The 13945-nt window shown below is 45.5% G+C and overlaps 1 long non-coding RNA gene across 1 annotated transcript in view; it reads left to right on the forward strand.

Moving 5' to 3' along the window:
* The window catches only part of LOC137419449 (uncharacterized), an 81776-nt gene extending 68315 nt beyond the window's left edge, over positions 1-13461 (forward strand). Inside the window, exons 3-4 of the long non-coding RNA XR_010982883.2 lie at positions 9922-10114; positions 12996-13461. This is a non-coding gene — a long non-coding RNA (uncharacterized LOC137419449). The remainder of the gene's footprint in view (positions 1-9921; positions 10115-12995) is intronic.
* Positions 13462-13945: the final 484 nt, after the last annotated feature.

Here is a 13945-nt window from a genome sequence, read left to right on the forward strand (position 1 = left end):
TTCTTTACAACAATTTACACTACAACAACAACAACAAAAAAACCATTCTCATATCCACAACAATATATATATATATATATATATATATATATATATATATATATATATATATATATATATATATATAAATATATATATATATATATATATATATATATATATATGTAGGGAGCTGTTATGCCCCTCCCCCTTTGTTAATTGTTGCTGCTCTACCAATTACCAAGTATAACCAATTATATGTTTTGTTTTGACTGATTGCTGTATTCTTTTATAATACTTAGTCCTTCCTTTCTTGTGCATTGAGGATGTGTAATACCCTAATAAGGAGTTCTGTGCTTGTGAGCTCTTGCCCCGTGTTGGCATAATCTCTTAGTTCCCCTCTTTGGCCTTGGTTGCAGCTGCTATCTCTCAGCCTCCCATATGACTTTGCCAATATCCTGTGGGCTGACACATTTATGAGTGTCCACTCCCTTTGTACTTCCCCAACCAAGGTCTCTATACAGAAAGTTGTAAACATGTTGCCACATATTGCTGACCATCTCCTTATCTGAGCTAACCCATGAGTGGCCTTGGATGAACTTCCTTTAACTAACTGAACAACAGGATGGGACTGATGGTGGGAGGACCAATGAGCCCATTCTTTCTCTGTATCTTGTGAGCTAAAGCCACACCCTATATTCTTTATATATAGCAAGTTTAAATCGAATTATTTCAGAGCATCTTGTTGTAGTGTTGGTCATTTTGTGTGAGCCTCCTGCGACATCCTGCTTTCCGCAAGCTTGTGTAACGAGTTCTAATAAATATATCCGTTGCTCCTTTCTCTGAGTCTTCTGAGTCCCAAGTTCTAAGTCCCATTCCGACAAGTGGTGGCAGTGGTGGGATCAGTCTGTGCAGTCCGGGACGCAGTCCCAGGCAAGTGAGTGGTGAGACCAGCTGGCAATTGATCCGGGTCAGGTGAGCTGTGGTTTTCTTTTGTTTTTTCTTTACAGCCTGGGGGTCAGCCCAAATTGTAACCCACTCTCTTGCTCGGGTGCCGTTTGTTCCGTTCCCTGCTCGAACCTGATCCACGAACCTAAATTTAAATACGGACCGCTTGGGTCCCGGAGCAACTGACTGTTTATGGACTCGTTAGGGTAACGTTACGTAAGGGGAAGTGCCCCACGTTGGGCGCCTGAGGGTAAGGGGTAATAGATCTCTGGGTTGTGAGGGTAAGGATAAGGGCGGCGTCCCGATCCGAGGCCTACCCGGGATACGTTGGAATTATAAGTAAGGTTAGAAGTATTACACGGGCGTAGGACGCCAGGAGAGTACAGTAAGGGTAGGTTAGACGGCTGTACCTCGCGAGGCGGGCGAACCTCACGGGTACAAGGCTACGAGTCTCTCAAGAGCTAGGTAGAAGGCCGTACCTCGCGAGGCGGGCGAACCTCACGGGTACAAGGCTACGAGTCTCTCAAGAGTTAGGTAGAAGGCCGTACCTCGCGAGGCGGGCGAACCTCACGGGTACAAGGCTACGAGTCTCTCAAGAGTTAGGTAGAAGGCCGTACCTCGCGAGGCGGGCAAACCTCACGGGTACAAGGCTACGTCGGTAAACTAAAATTTTCCTAGGATGGGGAACAGGATGGGTAATAAGACTGTAAAGGCAGGTGAACCTCTCAGAAATACCCCAGCATTTTTCATGTTTCGGAGGTATGGCTATGATGCTGCGAGACCAGGGAAGTCATGGGTTGCGCTGACTAAGGATCTAGGTGAACCATGGCCCGAAGGAGGGTCTTTTGCGCTGGAAAAATTGGACGTGTTGTATGGGGCATTAGAAAAGTTAGAACAGGACACGAAACACTTCCCACCTGACTATTGGAAAGTCTTTGGTTGGTGGAAGGAAGAAGCGATGAAGTGACAGGCAAGATCGAAACAGGCCAGCCTGGCCAGTGAGGTATTAAAACTCAAGGGCCTGAGGAAACAGGTGAATAAAATGCAGGATGAAGTGGTTAAGGAAATAGAGAGGCAGGCTAACGAGTGACTGATGCCGCTCGTTGAAAGTCAAGTCCCCGTGGGAGGGTCAGGCAGATACCAAACCCCTACCCTCCCAGCCCTGAGCTCTGTCCCAGGGTTCCAGGCAACACCACCCTCCCTGCCCCACCCTTTTCACCCCAACTCACCCTTTCCACCCCGGTCTAAGAATCCCCTTTCTTTTGAATGATTGAGACATAAGGCGTTGTACACGACCCACTCAGGTCGTTGTGCTGTGAATTTTTGCGACTGTTCACACTGCTGAATGTGCGCAGTGGTTTGAAATGCGAGCCGGTTTGTCAGTCACGTGGTATGGAGAATGTATAGGGAAACGCATGATTTAAAATGCGTTGCCTAGGTTGGCAGGGGAGTGGCTGTTGGAGGTGCATGGTTGGAGTCGATCCGGTGTTCGCGCGACGTCTGAGAGACTCATTGGTATATGAATGAATGAATAAATGTATATATGGATGTCTGTCATTGAAGTATGTATTTGTGTCCATTGTGTGTGTGTGTCATTGACGTATGAAAGGGTTTCTTGTATTGCCTGCAGAATTATGCAATGTCGATTGGTATTGGCTACTTGTGCTGTATGTATGGATGTGTGAGGTGTATTAGGCATGAATGACGTGGGAAAATAGTAAAGAAAATCTTGCTGAAATTGAACTATTGTGAGTTTTAAAAGGTTGCATAGAAAGCTTAGAAATAGTTAAGGGGGCGTAGAAACACTTACTCGGATATTTTCTCCAACCTGACGGTGTTGGAGAGTAGGTTGGAGGTTTATGTAAGCTAAAAATAGAATATTTCTCCTGTGGCCTGTGATCCGACTGACAAGGTCCCAATGTATGATGTCATGTAGGAAAGACGTGTCTGCCTGTTTGTCTGATCGTAAGTCTGTGGTGCGATTCCACGGAGGGCCAAGGTTTAATCCAGTAAATGGGAGTTTTATGTTGTGGCAAGTGTGCGAGGGGGCACATCGGAGCACGCGAGTGGGGGTATTTGCGGGAGTGCACACCCGTGGTGAGTGTTACAGGGAAAGACATATGGGAACTTTTTATTTTCAATAAACAGACTAGGTTATTTGCTTGTTTATTTGTTTATTTACGAAAAATAAATAAATAACAGGGGGAGGTAGGTTAATGGTGGTTTGTTGGCGGTAAAATTGGTTGAAAGTCGAGTTGAAACAATTTATATTGGGATATTGGGATTCATAATAGCTATTGGGCAGGTGGGATTGAATTTAACATTGGCTATTGGATAAATATTGAAATCCATGCTGGGAATGTCTATTTTAACGTCCATCTGAAGGATGTAGCACATTGTGAAGCTGCACATTGCTTGACAGGACATGGGAGCCAATGAGCTGTGTAATGAGAAGGATTAAAATTATGTCATGGTGTGAAATGCTGTAGAGGTGTGAAATACACACCTTTGGCCTGGAGGGGAGTTCTTTTGGTAACTTACTTCCATGATTTACTTTCCATTGGAAGGGGAATAGGAAAATATGGGAATAATATGGAACAAATTGACAAGACAAATTGGGGTTACAAACTCACCATGGAAGGAGAATGGAGGTTATAGTTTCATTGTTGTGTCTGTCTGGCTGTCTAGCAGGCCATGGAGTTATATTTCTGAAACATGGATTTCGACAGTAAAGACAGGTGTGTACCCTGAGAAAATTGTGGGTTGTGGAGTGGGCACTTTTGATGGGCAATGGGGGACAGATGTTGTGTGCAACAAAGGTAAATAGATTGGATTTTGGCAAGGTTGAGTGAGATATGTGGTTGGATGGGGTGTGAAGGCGAGTTATGACAGCTCCAGGGAGCAGTCCTGGTGTTGGGTCTCATATAATCATGGTTAAAGTACATGTGCAGACAAAGGTGTGCTTCGGTTTGTATTACTGGCAGAGAAAAGACAACAAAGTGGCTCCTGAGCAGGGGAATGAGTTCTGGGGAAATGAATTCACTTATTGGATGTTGTTGAATCTGTTGTTTAAGAGCATTGGGATGCTGGCCAATGCCAAAAGGGGTTCGGGAGGAAGTGTGAAGAAGGTTGTTGGAAGTGCAAAGTGATAAAGGGCTCGTGTGGTTGAAGGTTACAGTTCCACAGAAGGAGAGCGAACAAGGAAAGTGGCTGGGCTGTTGATAAAACCGCTGGGTTTTACGTTGATTTAAGTTGTTGTGGATTTATGTTCAATTTTAATTTTAATTCCTATAGTCTAGTGCATATGGGACGGGGAAAATGGGAGATGATGTCAGTGTGCTCCGAGTTGAAGTTGAGTTTGATGTTGTTGTGTAAATATGTGTTGTAGATGGAGCAGGTATCAATGTCGGAGTGTCAGTGTCGCTTCCAGTTGCCATGGGTGGCTGTGGGGCTGAGTGGTGGCATGATGCCTGTGGTGGGGCACGTTGGTGGATTGTAGTGATGGGGGAGCGCAATAATATAAGGGGCGACTGCAAAGCGCAAGTTTCAGAAGGGAGTAGTTAGATCAAATGATGCTGTGTGTGTGTGTAGAAGAGTATTGTCTATTGAGCAGAGTATTGTGAGTGTGGGTGAGTGCATTGTATTGAATGAAGAAGCCTGGAGTCAGTGTGTGGGCACAGGTGTGCAAACCCAGGTGTATGGAGAATGGTTGTGTGAAATAACTTGTATGGAATGGATGGCTCGCTCGCTGACAGCTACAATCCATGTGGATTGTGACCGACGCTAACATTTCTATGAATGTATAAATGGAAAATAGTTATTTAAATAGATATTGTGTCATGACACAAAGGGTTGAACGTGCGATTCCAGGAATGAGCAAGTATTTTGATATAAGCTGATGTTTCAAGTGACGATTTGAAATGTTGGAAGCTTAGATCAATCTTAAAGATACAAGCTTTTCATCTGTGAGCCGCAAGTCGACCATTTGTTTAATTTTAGATACTATACCTAATATTTACATGTAAATGCATGACTGGTCTGGATTTGGACTGCCCTGTGAGTTTTTGGGAAAACGGTATGTGCAGCTGGATTAAGTTTGAGTGGTTGTTACATATACTCTGGGTATATGTTGTGGCTTGATGGATGAATTGGACTTGCTGTGAACAGTGTAGATGCAAGAAGAGATAGACAGGGACACAATGAGCTGCTAAGTGAGCCATTGAGGTGGATTGGATGTTTTGTTGTTGTTGTTTTGGGAGTTTGGTTGTTGCATTGCCAAGGGTTTCTGTGTAGTGTGGTATCTGTTGAAAGTGGATCACCTGTCATCTTGTGTGGCGTGAGCAGGGATGTATGTAACTGCCTGGGTTCAGGAAAGCAACTTCAGTTGCAATTTGGTTTAAATTAAAGGTTAACGTTAGCTGGAAATTGGACAAAGTCAAAAGTTTGACCAAAACCAAAAGTGGTGGTTGGACCAAAAGTCCAAAGTGGAAATTGTCAAAAGTGCTTTAAAAAGCTACGTCCAATTTCATTTTGCCATTTTTAGAAAAAAATTCACTGCATTTAAAATGCGTTTCCTTTAATCTAATAAACAGGCTTGGCCGGGGCAGCAGACATTTCAGCCAAAGTCTTATCTGGTTCACTCCCACACCAGGCCCGACTCGTGCTGCGACCTTGGGTTGAACTGTCGGTTTAATTTGCACAGGGAATGAATTAAGGGGATTGTAATGGGAGAAAGTGAACATTTGTGGATCTGGGGACAAGCTGGTTTGAATGTGTACCTGGGGTTTTCTGTGTGTCACAGTGTCTGTGTCTGTCTGTCTGTCACACTGGACTCTTGGATGGGTTTTCATGAGACGAATTTCAGACAAAACCCTCTTTGTTATTTCAGAATTGATCTGCACCCCACCTCACTGTGAAATGGACAGGTTGTGTGTGTGTCTCAGAGGTTTATGGACAACGTGGAGTGGCTGGTGCGAAGGGAGTGGTTGGGAAAGATGGACCCCCTTCACGAATACCCGTGGATAGTAGTTTAAAATAGGTAGAGGGTACAGGTAAATTGTGGTGGATATGGACTGTGGTGCGCATGGTAGGAGTGGAAGGGCTACTCCAAAGCATTTTGCTTCCCCGCGCTATTGCGGTGATCAAATGTCGCGGCCATCAAAGGGCGGACACTGACGTTGCTCGGGGCAATGCAAGGGCGGACGAGGCGGCAGGAAAAGCCGCCAACCAAAGGATAGGACACAACATGCCGATGGTAACACGGACCAGGGGGGCCCTTTGCTTAGAAGGAAAGGGCCAAATAATGGTAGGCAAATCCGTGTGTAGAGATACCCTCCTCGCGGACCCTAGGGAAGGGAAACACAGGCTGTTAGTGAATGTTACAAGTTCGCCCCTACATAACCTCACACACCTCCAGTTGGCATGGGAAGGGGAAAACGGAACAAACACTATCCCAGACCTTCGCACTTGCATGACCACCCATTTAGTGGCTCCGCACGGGACCATGTTTGTATGCGGGAATAAAGCTTACCCATATTTACTTGATAATTGGGGAGGAATTTGCTATTTAGGATCAGTTTTCCCAGAGATGGAAATGCGACAACACTTGCATAATACCACTGCACTCATAAGGACACAACGAAGCACCTATTGGCACGACGACGACACCACCATCTTACACGGCGCTGATTGGGAGAAAGCCGTTAGTTTCTTCTTCCCATGGGCTGGGACGGTCATGAACAGTTACCGCATTGACAAAATTGCGTTAATCTTAGAACAGGTGGCCAACGACACCGCTACAGCACATGACGAAATGTTGGACACGGTTGTCCACCTGCGTACAATGGTTATGCAAAATAGGGTTGCGTTAGATATGCTACTGGCAGAACGAGGAGGGGTATGTGGGATAATTGAGGGTAGATGTTGTACTTTTATTCCTGATCCTTCACAAGGGGTCAGTGCTGCTATTATAAGGTTAAGAGAAAGTGCTCATATATTGACAAGGGATCGAATGGATCGGGAAGCCTCCCACCAGTGGCTTACTGACTGGTTTAAAGGATGGACGGGTACGATAGTAAAGTGGATATTGACCGCCTTGGCAATAGTCCTTGGAATCGTGGTTTGTTGTGTACTAATCAAGGCTTTAGTCCTCGCGTGTGTGAGAAAGTTTACCACAGGATGGACACTGAAGACGACACCAGAAAAGGCCATGGTGAGGACCGACAAGCTGACCGTGGGTCCGGATGACACTCCTGCCGTCGACGTGACTGCAGATCGCGGATCCTGGAATGACGACCCGAACGAGTCACTGGGCCGCGACAATGAGATCTCCGCTTCCGAAGATTGTTCTTCCATTATTGATATTACCGATAATGATTTTGATTACACAGTTGCGGACCTCAGAGCATTTCAGGCTGCCAGGACACCGATTACTCTGGACCCCAACATGTCGCATGCAGACGCCAACGAGTACCTAAGGCAGACCTCTCAGTTTTTCTCGATGTGTAAGGCTATGACTGTTGCTGGCCTCCTACGCCGCAGGCCTACGCCACCTGAGAATAATGTTACTAATGATGATGTGGGCCACTTGCAAGGGTCCCCGACTGATGATTATGTCTCAATGCAGGCTTTGCCTCTTTATGTTTCACGAGCTCACCTTTATGTCTCACAAGCTCACAGTGAGTCAAACGTCACTGACCCAATCCTGGATTTGGACCCAACTGCAAACCCGAGTCTGGATGGTGAGGAACTCAACATTGGAGATACTCTGAGTTCCGAATCTGATTGTCTTGAAGATTCGTCCATGGATAACGGCGGTGGAAGCAGCATCGCCTCGGACGATCTCGACTTTGACCCAAAGGAAGTTTCTCTCCCTCCTTTGGACCGTTATGCTTTGTTTTTTGGCCATAGGTTTAAGCCACCTGATACTGATGACATTGTGTCTTCCCCAGATCACCAGCATATAAGAGACCTCATGAACATGAATATCGATTGAGCGCTGAAGATCTACAAGGATTTCACCTGGGTAAGCTTGGGCGAGCTCCAGTCGGGGGGGAGTCCTGGCCGCACCTCTGTGCACCAAGGGTGGGTCGGGAGATCCTCCTGGGTGTGGACCCCGGCTGAACCAGAGGTCTTCGTTGTGGATCTGACACGCTATTCGATCTTCATGCCTCTACGGTCTCACATCATACACCCATCTGCACCTGACTTACATCATACACCCACATACACCCGCATACACCCACATACCCGCGGATCATCCTGCTGAGTGCGATGTGTGGTACTTTGGGTGCGGGACATGCTCACTGGGCTGTATTCGCGTGGTATGTTTAGTGACACTGCCTATTTCAATACTCTCGGAGGATTTTACATGCCATTTGATCACCCTGTCTTTACGGACTTACATTGCTACTCACATACAGACGCGAATCATCCTGCTGGGTGCGATGTGGAGTGCTTTGGGCACTACATGCTCACTGGGCTGCCTTCGCGTGATATGTTGAATGACTTTCCTGATTTGTTTTGTTTCTGCTTTGTTTGAGGTTTGAAATAAAGGCCTTTGATTGGCTCGTAGATAACGTTGTATCTTAGATCCAAAAGGGCGGTATGTAGGGAGCTGTTATGCCCCTCCCCCTTTGTTAATTGTTGCTGCTCTACCAATTACCAAGTATAACCAATTATATGTTTTGTTTTGACTGATTGCTGTATTCTTTTATAATACTTAGTCCTTCCTTTCTTGTGCATTGAGGATGTGTAATACCCTAATAAGGAGTTCTGTGCTTGTGAGCTCTTGCCCCGTGTTGGCATAATCTCTTAGTTCCCCTCTTTGGCCTTGGTTGCAGCTGCTATCTCTCAGCCTCCCATATGACTTTGCCAATATCCTGTAGGCTGACACATTTATGAGTGTCCACTCCCTTTGTACTTCCCCAACCAAGGTCTCTATACAGAAAGTTGTAAACATGTTGCCACATATTGCTGACTATCTCCTTATCTGAGCTAACCCATGAGTGGCCTTGGATGAACTTCCTTTAACTAACTGAACAACAGGATGGGACTGATGGTGGGAGGACCAATGAGCCCATTCTTTCTCTGTATCTTGTGAGCTAAAGCCACACCCTATATTCTTTATATATAGCAAGTTTAAATCGAATTATTTCAGAGCATCTTGTTGTAGTGGTGGTCATTTTGTGTGAGCCTCCTGCGACATCCTGCTTTCCGCAAGCTTGTGTAACGAGTTCTAATAAATATATCCGTTGCTCCTTTCTCTGAGTCTTCTGAGTCCCAAGTTCTAAGTCCCATTCCGACATATATATATATATATATATATATATATATATATATATATATATATATATATATATATATATATATATATATACATATATATATATACATACATATATATATATATATATATTGTTGCGGTTTTTAGAACCTTCACATGTAAATTTAGGATTAAATTTCCTTATAAATAACCCGTGGGTACATTTCCCCTTAATTGGCTGTTAAATGAAATAATCGCACCTTAGTTAGTCCACTTTGCAACACGTAGCAAATCGTAGGACCTCTCTATAGTTATTTCATTATTCTGTGTTTCCAATAGTTGAATCTGCGTTGCATCAAACAAATAAGATAGGCCCCCTTTTCAATTTCCCCAAAGCGCCTCTGCCAGCCGCAGCCGCCTTACCGCTTGCTCCAAACCTTCATTGCCCCTGTGCTCATTTCGGAGAAGAAGGGGGGCGTGGCACCTCATCGTCATCAGATATGGGGTCAGCCAGCCCTTACGACCAACCAGGAATCAGTGGGTTTGGCTTGAGAGGGCGTGGAGTGAAAGATCTGGCAGGTTCGCGAGGGTTCCAAGGGCGGGGTTATAAAACCCGTTGCGCAAAGCCCCCACCGCAGATGAGTGAGGGAGCATGAATTGCTGTTCTGTGGAGGGAGGCGCATTTTCATTTGTGGCATTTTGTGGCATTTTCCGAATCCGTACCCATCAAGGAGGTGCGGCGATTAAGGAGATACCTGCTGCTGCAGAAAGCCCTGCCGTGTGGAGCCGCCGGTTGTTCGCTTCCGAACTGCGAACCTGGAGCGGACATCTTTGCTGCGCATTTTGCCCGGACCTTCCTGCCCTGTGTCCCACCTGAACCTTCTCCTTCCAGCCAGCCATTTCTGCCTGAGAATCCCCTTTTGTGTACGTGAGTTTGTTCTGTTCGTCTTGTCCTGGGGATAAGTTAAGCTGTATAAGTTAAAGAATTGCACTGTGTCTTCTGTTCTTTTCCTGTATATTACTTTGATTTCTTCTCTTCCTTTGGGTTTTGTACATAATTAATAATAAATATCTGTTCCTTCTTACCTTTGGTTTCTTCTTTCTCATCCAATCGCTTTCGTCCCTTCTTTCGATTGAGCACCTGTGGCACGATTTTTGGCCGAACCGCTTCGCAATCGGGTTAGTCTTTGCTAACGGCTCGGATTCCGGACTGCTAAACCGCTCGGCAAAATACCATCTTGCCCGGGATTCGAGCGGTACCTGTCTCCCTGTTTTGTGGAGGGATTGATAAAGGTATTCGGCTAATACCTGGACCAATAACCCTGATCAATCCCCCCTGCAAAGGAGCGTTACAAGTACCAGGATCGGAGACGGCCAGTATATTGGCTTCCGTCTGGCCACTCCGCCAGAAAGCCCAGATCGGTGGAGTGTCACAGTGATGGTTGTCCTTCTGGAAGTTTCTCCCATCTCCACACAGGATCTCTGGAGCTCATCCAGAGTGACCAACAACAACACAACAACATGCATTTTAAGGCCATTTTCCCTGCTAGAGCGGGGGTTAGCCTTGCGGTCCCCATGACAATCTTCTCCATTTTGCCCTATTTTCTGCATCTCTCCTTGTTAACCCCCTTGCCCGCATTCTTCTTCCACCGTCTTCAGCAAAGTCTTTCTCGGTCTTCCCCGTCCTCTAGTTCCTTCTACATTAATTTCCATCACTCTTCTCAACCAGTCACTTTCATCCTTCCTCAACACATGACCAAACCATCTCAACCTGTTCCTCTTCACAGCATCAATCACAGGCAATATTCCCATCATCTTTCGCAATTCATCATTTGTCTTCCTCTCTCTCAACGATACTCCGCACATCCATCGAACCATTCGCATTTCCACCCTTTCCAGCCTTCGTTGCTGCTCTACGTTCATTACCCATGTCTCGCTCCCATAAATCATAACACTTCTCACACATGCAGCATACACCTTTCCCTTCAGCTTCAGCGACACTCTCCTCCTCATCAGCACGCCACTCAGTTCCCGAAACTTCTTCCATGCACATCTCACTCGAGCAACCGTTGCCGAGTCTGATCCACCTTCTCCATTCAGCATGTCTCCGAGGTAGCAAAATGTTTTCACACCTTCCAGCTTCACGCCGTCTCCAAGATCCAACTCAACATTTCCTCCATCTGCAGCTCCCTCTGTGCACACCTTACATTTGAATGTAGCTGCCACACTGGTAAATGACCCTCTCACACCACTACATTTTTGATGAACCCACTCAGCGCACATTGTACATTGAATGGAGTTCGCTCTGACACCCTTCCTGCACACAGCACACAGCCACTTCCCAGTTCTTTCCACCTCACCACATGCTTTACCACTTGCCATCACCTTCGTCTTTCCGATATTCACCTTCAGACCTTTTGTCTCCATACATTCCTTCCACTTGTTCATCTTTTCCTTCAGTCCATCCATACTTTCTGCAATCAACACCAGATCATCTGCATACAACAACTCCCATGGTAAACCCTCCTTTACGTTCTGAGCCAGCACCTCCATCACAGCTACAAATAGTAGTGGACTTAGTACCGACCCCTGATGCACTCCCACCTTCACCTCAAACTCACCACTGTTCCCGTCCTTCGTCCTTACAACTGTGCGCCATCTTCTTTTATACATTGCCATCACTACTCTGATCAACCATTCCTCCACTCCTAACTTCCTCAATGCCCATGTAAATACTTTGCGTGGAACCCTATCGAATGCTTTCTCCAGATCAACAAACCCAAAAAACAACTTCTTCCGCTTCTCCATGTACTTCTCCTGCAACTGCCTCACAATGAAAAGCGCATCTGTCGTTCCTCTTCCTGGCATAAATCCAAACTGCATTTCGTCGATCTTCACTTTCTTCCTTATCCTCCTCTCCAACACCCTTTCCAATACCTTCATTCCATGCTCCAATAACTTTATCGCTCGGTACGAGCATCGCATCATTCTCGATTGGTACTGAAGGTGTGGAGGTTGAAAGAGGTGACAGTAAGTCACCGTCCTCTACTTCCTTCTACATTCATTTCCATCACTCTTCTCAACCAGTCATTTCATCCAGAGTGACCATCGGATTGAAATCGTTGAGAGAGAGGAAGACAAATGATGAATTGCGAAAGATGATGGGAATAGAGCCTGTGATGGATGCTGTGAAGAGGAACAGGTTGAGATGGTTTGTTCATGTGTTTTGGAAGGATGAAAGTGACTGGTTGAGAAGAGTGATGGAAATGAATGTAGAAGGAAGTAGAGGATGGGGAAGATCGAGAAAGACTTGGCTAAAGATGGTGGAAGAAGAAATGCGGGCAAGGGGGTTAACAAGGGGAGATGCATAAAATAGGGAAAAATGGAGAAGATTGTCATGGGACCCGGAAGGCTAACCCCCGCTCTTGCAGGGAAAATGGCCTTAAAATGCCTGTTGTGTTGTTGTTGTATTTCAAAGACGAGATCCAGTGCTTCTTGGATCGGCTTGCTTTTGTGAGAAACATCTTGAAGGCACAAATTGGTTCAGTAGCACCACGCAATGAATAGAGTCGGCTGGGCTCTTCTCATGGTGAATTTGGTACCAACGGCACAAATGCCTCCCTGGATATTTGATGCCCCATCATATCCTTGGCCTCGACAGACATTGATCCAGCCCGATAGATTGCAGCGTATCAGGATGTAATTTATGGCATCTGTGTGGGTTTCATCAGTAACATCTGATATCTCATATACTTGATGGCTGTTTTTAACCCACCTTCCACAAATATTTAACTTTTCTTTGCAGGAACTGTTGGCCAATAATTGAGTGCAGTACCGGCTGGTTCCTTCATAGCAGCAAGATCCATCCCTGTTATAGGCTCGTTAACAATCTCGGGTGGCAGGGGAAGAAGACAGGTGCTCAACCATCAGCAACTCAACAACAGTCCCGTCCCCCCCCTTCCCACGCCTCCTCCCCCCAAGCCCTCTCCCTTCCACACATCTCCCTGCTCTCAAATGTTGTGTTTGTGTGCTTCCCCTTCTCTCCCCATCTTGTCTTCCGCTCCCTCTTTTTATATATTTTGTTTGTCTGGTTGATTTGTTTGTGAAGTAAGTGTTAGCTCTTTCACGAGCCTCGATTCAGTATACAAAAAAAAAAAAAAAAAAAACTCCCACACTCTTACCTTTAATACTGTTCTCTTTCTGCATTGCTAAAGCATGATTATAATAAGTCGCATTATTAAAGCATTGCCAAAGCAATGACCAGCAAATTGTATCAATTTCACGAGTGATGCATTCAACAAATCTTTCACTTAAAGTTCCAAGAGTAATAACACCAAACTGGAGAGCCAGAATTCCATTTAGGCCTACATCACCGTCCATGCATTCAAACATGGAGCCACACGTTCAAAATGCGCTTCGAACGTGTTTAGTTCAAAGCTAGATCATAGATGTCACGGGTAACCTTGATTCCAACCTCGAGAATTTCAATTGATGTTTACTGTGATAAATTGGGAAATATTTCAAGTCACAAGTAGATGTAAATTGTAAGAGCTCCACTCAGTGTTGCCAAGGGTGTGATGATTAAGGCCTACCTCTGATGTCGACAGCATGAGAGATCAATGACAGAGATCAAAACTTGTCGCTGGGACGAAAAAGAAATTATTATTGATGGCCGGTCGTGTTTTTCCAGTCGCTGTCGTTTGGATGGCGGCTCCTTTACAGAACACTTGGCAGCAACTTATGGTTAACTAGTTA

This window comes from Myxine glutinosa, chromosome 1 (assembly GCF_964187855.1).
Source record: "Myxine glutinosa chromosome 1, kmMyxGlut1.1, whole genome shotgun sequence".
Classification (NCBI taxonomy): Eukaryota; Metazoa; Chordata; class Myxini; order Myxiniformes; family Myxinidae; genus Myxine; species Myxine glutinosa.